Genomic DNA, 9,217 nt, shown 5'->3' with positions numbered 1-9,217 from the left:
GATATATCCGCACGGTTGTATATTCGGGAAACAACTGAGGCATAATGTTTTGTCGCGAAGTTTTTATATGTTTTATTTTTATATATATATCAGTTCACACCTCGCACGAGTCTCGGTTCGTACTGCAACAGCACAGTCGCTTTTGGCTCCTGCGATAACTTGCGGCCGAGACTCACGGACGCCGCGAGCGGCGAACATTTTTTAGATCTAACACCAACCTCTTATATTTACGTTTATGCATGTCTTTATATTTTCGAATATACATGAATATATAATTGCACTATCCCGCTCTCTTGCAGCTGTTCCGTGTTTCCAGAGATTGCCTGTAAGAGATTGCTTGCGATACCGCACAAAAATTGTAGACATGCATTCCCACGCCGTATTTAATTGTAATGCTTGCGTCTTTTGTCCGCGCTTATTACGATTTTTTACAAATCACATGGGAACCGTTTATTTTATTTAAATAAAAGAAGCCTATGTAACTCTTCGACGTTTAAAATAATCTAATCAGTATCTATGCCAAAATGAAGTTATTAATAATTGGTTGCTTAGTTAGGGCGTGTAGCAAAGACAAACACACAAAGACACTTTCGCATTTATGATTCTAGTAAGAATTTCGAAGCGCTAAATCTGACGTCTATAATACGTATTACTATGAGTATTTATTTGCCTGTCAAAATATCCGACGTATTAGACTTATTATGACGCTACATAGACATTCGAAGCCGTAGACAGAGAAGTAAATAGACGAATGGTTGGCGTGCCGCTTGTGAGACAGAGCATATTTGAGAAGTGTTGCCATACGTTTTTTTTATCCCGATTCTAAGGTCCCAGATTTCAGGTCTTCTACCTCACTTATAGTTTGTTGGTATGTGTTTATTACTATTTGTTCCATACAAAATGTAGGCATTTGTTTCATTAGAAGCAGCTGCACTTAGAAACTTATCCTAAAGGAACTGCATAATAATTTTGAATGTTCCGTAATTAACTTAATTGTAAAAAGGAAACAGTTTATGGAATAATATTAGTACGTTGGTCTGTGAAGCAATTTGGCAGTTTTTATGAGAAAGGCTTCCGGCTCGTGATTAGTTGGAATAGGGAAACATAAATACTGAAAAAAATTAAACAACGTTACAATGGTAATAATATAACAATAATCATTTATTTGCATATATACTTTTGTTTGTAAACACCTGTATTTTGTTACGATTATCAAAAATTGTTTTGCTGTTTTACAGGCATTTAAATGGTTTCTTTACAATCATAAAATTGAATTGTAATAATTACAATTTAACAAGTAAACCAAACAAGAGAGAAGCATAATGTAGGTTTCGCATCAATCAGCTCAATTCAGAAGAATCTATATATCGAGGAAGGCTATAGAAAAATGTGAGCGAACGAAGTCGCGTTTTTTCGAACCACTAGTTTTAATTAAAGATAACCGAGGGTTCATGAATGCTCTCGAGATAAAAAAAAAATGTATTTTGGCAGACAATTTGTTAAAGATTATCAAGGATATTTGTATCAAGGAGACCATTCTTAACAGAAAAAATAATTATTCGTAAATTAATAACAGAATTATTTGTTTACTGTCCCTTAAAGAGAGATCAAAGCGGAGCGGCTTGCTTCCAGGCAACTTTGTCATTAACATTATAAATCTATATATATAAAAACTAAAAATGATTTTATAGTAGGCTAATAAACAAAAAGTGTCATAATTATATCATCCAGCATATCTCCATACAATGAAAACTCAAAAGCAAAATTATTCACTGACCAGTGTTGGAACAGCGTTAGGATACAGAACCTAGCTTGTTAGCTTGTTCTTTTTAATGACCATATTTTTATGAAAGTGTTTGCTGCAAATCTTTGTACTCTTTTTGGGTGTCCAATTAGTGCGACCTGTGGATTCAACTATGCCATCAATAAATTATGGTCCGTAGGAAAACTGTAACAAAACATTTTAAACATAATTTTTAATTATAGTTGGGAGATTCGTTTCTCCACAGAGTATAGTTTTAAGTTTAACATTCTGTACATGAAAATGGTCAAAAACTATCTTCGATGGATTCCGAAATATTTCGAGGAGTATAAAAAATTAGGTTTAGACTTTACAACGTAGTGCTTGCATATTTGTAGGAGTCAACAAGTTTTTTTTTACAGTTCCACCAAATACATTTTTTCCCTAATACATCAACATCGTATTATACATCCATGGAATTCAATTTATGATTATTGACAGATGAAACTTCAAATTCTATAATTTTAATAAATTAAACTGCGCAGTTTGGGGAATTTTCATGCTGAATGTAGGCAACACTGCACTCTATTATACTTTAGGTTATGTATGATTGAAATTAGCATAAAACCTTATAAACGATCTATTTTCTATTGTAAATTGTGTTGTATATTATAGAAATATAATAAACGATAATTATCTATACTTTTAACAAATCAAAAGTATTGTACTTACGAGTGGAACGACAAATCCGGAAATTTACGTTCTCTATCACTTTTACATCCTAAAAAACTGCACCGAGCCATGTTTTCGCAGAAATTCTTCACGGAAGCTGGTTATTAACAATGTCAAATCAGTTAGGTCTGTATTTATGTGCTCACAATCCGTTTATCTTGAATTGATTACTACTAAAAGTATCTCTTACTCATAAAACGATGGCTAACTGTCAAACTTGTTTCGCAAAGTGCTTTGCTAATCCATGAAAAAACCGGCACGCGGTATGAGACAAAAGACCCTATCGCTTTATCTCGTTTATTTACAAGACGTATACATAAGTTGTTCTCTTACTTGTGTGAATGCGACGGATGCTATCCATTTGTCTATTTACTTCTCTGTCTACGTTCGAAGCATTAAGATGACAAAGCAATGACACCCCATTAATGAAAATCTGTCAAGTAGATAGGGCTACACAAAAGCGGAACATCTTTACGTACAAACAAAAATAGACAGATTTAGGAATCACGATTATAAAGTGAATTGTAAAATACAGGAAGTGTATTTTATCACCAAAGTCACTTTGGCCCTTTGCACTATACCCTTTTTTGAGTTGACACAAATTTTATTCCCCGTTTACTACTGACAAGGAGTAAAAGGAGAATTCTTCCCCAGTTTGATATTACATGTAAATTATTGAAAAATACAGTATTAGGTATCATAACAATATGGGAATTGGCCGGAAACTCAGCATTATGCTGTACATTGGCAAAAATGCTCAGCGCTGATTTTTTGTTTGCTCCAGGATACAACTGAATTGACAACCGCGCTTTCCGCTGCGATATTCAGTGCTAATTGCAGTAGTTACTTTAATGATAAATAAATATACATAAATAAATATACTACGACAATGCACACATCGCTATCTAGCCCCAAAGTAAGCGTAGCTTGTGTTATGGGTACTAAGATGACTGTGAGTATTTTTACGAATAATATACATAATTACAAATAATATACAGAACACCCAGGCACTCAAAAACATTCATGTTCATCACACAAACATTTTCCAGTTGTGGGAATCGAAACCACGGCCTTGCAGTCAGAAAGCAGGGTCGCTGCACACTGCGCCGCTCGGCCGTCAAATGCCGACATTTGATATATGGCCGACAATTATATAAACACTTCAAACTAAGCGACGATTCGTTTGCCGTCCTCGGCGGCTGTGAGGCAGAACGTGTTCGCGCAGGTCACCTAATTTCCTAATAACAATCAGTCAGGGAGGCTGAGCGGAGTATATGATACCTACCAGATGCGATCTGGTTAAATTGACCTGTCACCGTACTCATAGACCTCCGTTGAGATTTGACACACGGAAGGTGGCGTGGTTAGTGGTGATCGCACACCTGCACGGTGCACCACGCCTTACGTATGCAGCCTATAAAGCTTTTTAATTAATTTTTTTTTTAGTTAAGTATTACTATTATAACGTGTGCTCTTCGAGGTGAGCATTTTATGATAGCTAAACTTATCAATGAAATAGAGAGATTTGATCTTAGGAAACCAATCAAGCGTTTTTATTGCGTATTAAATTTGCATTTATTTGCATAATATTTTTCCCAATCAACACAATGGCTAGACAATTTTATTTTTATCTTTATACAAGTTGTAGGACAAATGTACATCAGTGATCTCTTGTTTTTTTTTTTTTAAACTTTATGTTAAGAGATGACTCGCTGGGCCTCTCAGTATTGTCACTTGATCTTAGATACAAGGTGTCGTTGGTCTGGACCACAAGATCCTAGGTTCGATTCCCGGGTCGTGATAGGAATACCCGGAGTAAAGCTGTCGGTCAAGTTTATTACCTATTACTGACATGTGGAAGTGATTGCTAAAACCCGCCAACCCGTATTGGAGTAACGTGGTGGGTTTATATTCTCAACACTTACTTTTATGAAAGAGGATGCTTGGGCACAGCAGAGGGTAATATACCTACTGAATTCAGTGGCGTGCATAGAGGGTATGCACAGGGTATTCAGATGATACAAAATGAATTAAATATCCAGTATGACTTATTAATACTTGAGAGTAGGCTTTTTATAACTCTTACAATGTCTCTCCTTAACTCGTGCTGGAGATTTTCTTCATTTTATATCATCTGCATACCCTGTGCATACCTCTATGCACGCCCATGCTACTGAAATAAAAAAATCAATCGCCGCATGTATGATCGTATTGAAGTACTCGCCTGCGGCTCTGGCTTCAAACTCCACTCGTCCAATACCTACTTTTCCGGCCTCGATAATAATCTTAAAAAGTTCAAAGTTTGTATTAAACGTAAGCTTATAGAAAAGTCCTATTATAGTATAAAGGACTACGTAATCGATAAAAAAGCTTGGGTGTAAATTATTGCTCTAACCAGTTTGCTCTTCTAATTTTAAATGACATTGTGAGATGGTGATAACAAAAATAAAAAAACACCCGGCTAAGTTTGTTGTGGGCTTCTTCTTAGACCAGGACGCTTTTGGAACCCTCGTAGCTTTAGTTTTAAGTTTACGAATGTGGTTATCGCCATCATCTCACTACCGTGTAATTCTTATGTACGCATCAAAAGTGCCACCTATGGGCCTACTTGAATAAAGATATTTTTGACTTTGACTTTGAATCTGCTATTGTATTTCAACGTTGACTCCTCTGTAATTAGGAGTTATTAGAGACAGAGCTGATCCCGATGTCATACTATGCTTTCTACTTTCTATTAATGTACAAGACTATTTCTGAGCAATCACTTGCATACAGATGTCGAGACTTTTTCTTTTATTTTTAATGTTCGGGAAAAGTTAAGTGAGGTTTATCTATGGTTTTTTTGCATTGTCTGCAATACCTGTGCTATTAAACGCACACCTCAGATAGTTTTGTGCATACAGAGGTAGCACAGAGTATGCAAAAAGCGGATAGATGATACAAAATACATGTATGATAAAAAAGCTTGGATATGAATTGCTCAACATTAACTAGACTGTGAGATGGTGATAAAAAAAACTGGCTAAGTTTGTTGTAGGCTCTTCTTAGACCAGGGCGCGTTTGGAACCCTCCTAGCTTATAGTTTTAAGTCAACGAATGCAGTTATCACCATCACTAACATTAGTGTGACATGTTAAATGTATGAACGCTTCATAAGTGCCTGTAATAAGGTCGACATGAATAAAACATTTTTGAATTTGAATTTGATAATGTGTCCCTAGTAAAAGTCATAAAAGCCTTAAGGATAGGCATTAAGAGTCTAAGTCAAAGTCAAAGTCAAAAATATCTTTATTCAAATAGGCCCATAGGTAGCACTCTTGATGCGTACATTACATAAGAATTACACGGTAGTGAGATGATGGCGATAACCACATTCGTAAACTTAAAACTAAAGCTACGAGGGTTCCAAACACGTCCTGGTAATATATAATAATAAGTAAATAAAAATTACCTTTACATGATTAAGGTACTTACTCTATTACCTTTACATGATTAAGGTACTTACTCTATATACCCAAAAGCAAACCTCAGGAAATCTACGGTTCCCGCGGGATTTGTGAAATAGCGGAATTAACGCGGACGAAGTCGCGGGCAACAGCTAGTGAATAATGTGGTTTATGTCGATGTAATAAGGTTCACGTAACGAGCAAGCGTGAGGAAAACTCACCCATTGTTAATTTTCTTAATAAAATAAAATTAAAATAAAATAAAAAATAGTTTATTTGGTTAAATAATATTACTGTTAACACTAATAGCTGAAGCCTTCTTTTAATGACAAGGTTGCTTGGAATTATAAAATTTTGGAAAAGTGCAACCTCTTGAGTTTATTTCCGTTTTCAAACTACGATGGATCGGCCTTCTGAACAGATGAAGTCACTACAAACGGACAAACTTGACATTTGAAAAGCACTAATAATACATGAAATAAATGAATACCTATTGCATTTGAATATCCATGAAAAAGCTTAATTATTATTGATTTGTTATATGATCGCAACTTCGTAGTGCTAATAACATTTGCTTAAACAAACCACGAACAAATTACGGTAAGAAAAACATAAGCTTTGAAGGAGCAATAATGTATATTAAGAAGAACAAAATTTGGCTATGTACGACAGTATTAAGTATTTATAAATTTACCCTCAAGTTTTTTTTTTATATAATTTCTGATTGTTTTGTACGTGCCGTTGTTTTTAATTTTAATAGTACCTATCCCTACTAATATTATAAATGCCAATGTATTTTGTTTGTTACGCTTTCACGCAAAAACTGTTTAACCGATCCTCATGAAACTTTGTACACATATTCTTGGAAGTGTTAGAAGTAATATAGGATACTTTTTATCCCGACATTAAGCTCGGTTCTTTTGGGAGAGGGGATGAAAGTGTTTGAAGGTTTTACACCATAACTCCGACAAATTATAACCGATTTAAATAATTATTTTTGTACTATAAAGGTTATAATATGTGTTTAATTTTGCCCAAACTTTGTGTAGATCTGAATGTGGTTGAAGATAGAGGACAGAACTCCTCAGCGGACAGCAGGAAACCCCTCATTTAAGGCTTAGCGATACTCAATACTTAATTTTTTTTAGAACTAAGTACAACTAAATTGAACGCCACATCAAAAACAAAATCAAACACAGACGAAGTCGCGGGCAACGGCTATTGTATAATAAATTACCTAACGACTTTAAAGTAGAACAAAATTTCAATATTTAAAAATAAACTTAAAACCTTTGTAATTGAGAAAATCTGAGTGCGATCCTGGCTATGTACGAAAGTTTTAAGTATTTTAATTTACGTGCCGTTGTTTTTAATTTAAATAGTAGGTACCTACACAAAAATAAGTTGTAATTATTCTCATTAAGTGAAAATACAATTTATTTTGAGAAAATAAACGTCTTTAACCACACGTGATTATTTATGAATACTATTATGCAACAATTTGTCATAATTACTGCATTTTAATCTAAGAAAATGATTTATTATCTTCTATCTTCTACATCTACTTATGTATCATCGCCGAAATGTATGTACGCGTATACATTCCGAACTGTTCATTGCATAATTCTTTAATTTTTGAGATCTTTATTTACGGACAACGTTTCTATAAAATAAATGCTTACGACATCATCATATCAACCGATAGACGTCCACTGCTGGACATAGGTCTCTTGTAGGGAATTCCAAATTCCACGGTTTTGTGCCGCTTGGATCTAGCGGCTACCTGCGACGCGCTTAATGTCGTCTGTCCACCTCGTTGGGGGTCGACCAACGCAGCGCTTACCAGGCCTGGGCTGCCATTCCAGCACCTTGAGAACGCAAGGTAAATCCTTTCTCCTAACTATGCGCCCCGCCCATTGACACTTCAGCTTCTGAACTCGTTGTGCTATGTCGGTAACTCTGGTTCTTCTACCGATCTCCACATTTCTGCTTTTGTTCAAGTAGAGATATTCCGCTGAGTGACTCTGAGCCTTCTTATGAGGCCAATAGCTTACATAGTTTAATAAAAAAGCGAGTAGTTGAATGAGACAGAACTAGTACAGTTATTTTCACCTATACTAATATTATAAATGCGGTACGTAAAGGGTTAGCACGGGCAGGAGACACAAATTATATCCCCCAATTATATCCCCTGACAGGGGATTTAATTAACGTATCCACCTGCTAAAGCACGAGAACAGGGAATAGGAGAAGTTAAGATACTATTTAACCAGTGTTCTGAGAGTTATTAATGCTGTGGGAGAAGATAAATGTTTATACTTTCCCCGGATACAATGGTCTCCTACCCATGCTAGCTGTGTTTGTTTGTTTGTAATCAATGTTCGGTCAGTTCAATCAATATATATATGTAATATTGCATACATGTAGCTATAAACCCAGAATAAGTCGTGGGCAAAAGCTAATCGTTTTTATAAACACATTAGGTAGTGTGGTACATACTTTGCGCACATGTATTAAGATATTGCAGTTTGATTCTCATACTGATAACGATGTAAGACTTTTATCATTTTGTCTGCATTCTTTGCCCTATAATCCTTTTCCTGTCAAAACCCAAGACTTAAAATGATTGACTGCAGTTTACGATTTCGACTCGATTCCCGGGTTGTGCTCAATATTGCTAGCAATTTTGGTTTAACGTAAAAGCTTTTTTCCTCGTAACGTAGACCTTATTGCATGGTTATAATGCTCATTATCTAAAATATGAGACACGCGTGTTTTATTTAACATTGCCGCACTCGTGTTTTGTTTATGATGTCCCGATTAAGTTAAGTTGGTATCACACTGCAATTATTGAAGTGAAACTTCTAATGCGACTTCCAACAAGGTTGTGTTAAACGTTTAACTTTACCGTTATTGGGTATTAATATTATCTGACAGATTGTCATATTCTGATTGTGTAATTCAACACAACTGTCGCCAACGTCCATACCATGTTGAATACACCGGTTCTCGTCCGATCACCGAAGTTAAGCAACATCGGGCGCGGTCAGTACTTGGATGGGTGACCGCCTGGGAACACCGCGTGATGTTGGCTTTTTGCTTCGTTTTGAATAGAATCTAAAATAAATAAGGAAGTCACCATTTTATGGCTTTTTTACCTTGTTTTAATAAAACGAAAAAGAAAGTCAACATGGTTCGTATTTTTTGGTGAATATTTTTAATTTCTTTTTAATAAAACAAAAAAAGAAGTTTCACTTCTTACGTGTGTACACTAATATACACACACATTTTCAACAAG

At 35.3% G+C, this 9,217-nt stretch overlaps 1 non-coding gene across 1 annotated transcript; it reads left to right on the top strand.

Moving 5' to 3' along the window:
* Positions 1–8,894: 8,894 nt before the first annotated feature.
* Positions 8,895–9,013, top strand: LOC120627172. The gene has a single exon (XR_005658896.1). It is a non-coding gene; the product is annotated as a 5S ribosomal RNA (ribosomal RNA).
* Positions 9,014–9,217: the final 204 nt, after the last annotated feature.

Source organism: Pararge aegeria, chromosome 10, assembly GCF_905163445.1.
Source record: "Pararge aegeria chromosome 10, ilParAegt1.1, whole genome shotgun sequence".
Classification (NCBI taxonomy): domain Eukaryota; kingdom Metazoa; phylum Arthropoda; class Insecta; order Lepidoptera; family Nymphalidae; genus Pararge; species Pararge aegeria.
The sequence above is the reverse complement of the archived record's forward strand: the minus strand, read 5'-3'. Positions and strand labels throughout refer to the sequence as shown.